Genomic DNA, 1,282 nt, shown 5'->3' with positions numbered 1-1,282 from the left:
CAAAGCCCACATGGGAGAAGCACACCAACCTGTGTGATCATTAGGTGTCGATGGGATCAGGTACCAGACATCTAAGACCTAGAACAAAATCATACCCAAGATGAATGGGGTTGGGGGGTGGGCATGGAGTGGAGACCCAATGCCCATCTGTAGACCACTGGACATCCCCCAACAGAGGGGTCACAGGGAAGAGATGAGCCAATCAGGGTATATTATAGCACCAATGAAACACACAACTTCCTCTAGCTCTTTGGTGCTTCCTTCCCCACACTATCATGACCTCAATTCTACCTTAAAAATCGAATTAGACCAGAACATGCACACTGCTACAGATAAGAGCCTGCATACAGGGAATCCAGGATAGATAACGCTCCCCCCTACCCCCTGAGCCAACAATGAGAGCAGAGATAATAGGAGGATTAGGGGAGGGTGGGGGGAGAAAGGGGGAATTGTTCACAAGGATCAACCTATAACCACCTTTCAGAGGAACGAACAATGGAAAAGTGGGTGAGGGGTGATGGTGGGCGATGTAAGATATGAAAATAATAATCTATTAGTTATCAAGGGCTCATGAGGGAGGGAGGGAGGGCAGGGGAAGAAATGGGGAGCTGATATCAGGGGCTCAAGTGGGAAGAGAATGCTTTGAAAATGATGTGGCAGCATATGTGCAAATGTGCTTGACACACTGGATGAATGCATGGATTGTGGTAAGAGATAAAAGAGGCCCCAATAAAATTATTTAATTAAAAAAAAGAAAAAGAAAAAATCAGATCAGGCCCAGGTGTATCTGAGGGGGGATCAACTGACAAGGTTTTAACTATTCAAGTCAGGTTCATCATTTTGATCTCCTATAACCATCACACCATGCATTCTGTTTAGTAACCAGTTTATTCTCATATCCCTATTGTGGATAGAGGGAAATCACTGAAACTTATTTCCTGTGTACATTTTTGAGAAACTGCCCAATGGCCTTCAAAATGGCTTTACCAAGTCATAGACCCACAGCACAAGCACTTCATGAACCATCCTGTTTCTGTCCTAACTATTGTCTGCCTGATCTATGATAGTGATTTCAAGGAATGTATCTTGGAATAGTATCTTGCTATTTCAATTGAATTTTCTTTTCTTTTTTTTAGTTTTTATTTTTAATAATTTTATTGGGGGCTCGCACAACTCTTGTAACAATCCATACATGCATTCATTGTGTCAAGCACATTTGTACATTTGTTGCCTTCATCATTTTCAAAACATTTTCTTTCTACTTGAGCCCTTGGTATCAGCT

Source organism: Echinops telfairi, unplaced genomic scaffold (genome assembly GCF_000313985.2).
Source record: "Echinops telfairi isolate 266 unplaced genomic scaffold, ASM31398v2 ScPeMD7_7469;HRSCAF=8507_1, whole genome shotgun sequence".
In the NCBI taxonomy this organism is placed as follows: Eukaryota; Metazoa; Chordata; class Mammalia; order Afrosoricida; family Tenrecidae; genus Echinops; species Echinops telfairi.
The sequence above is the reverse complement of the archived record's forward strand: the minus strand, read 5'-3'. Positions refer to the sequence as shown.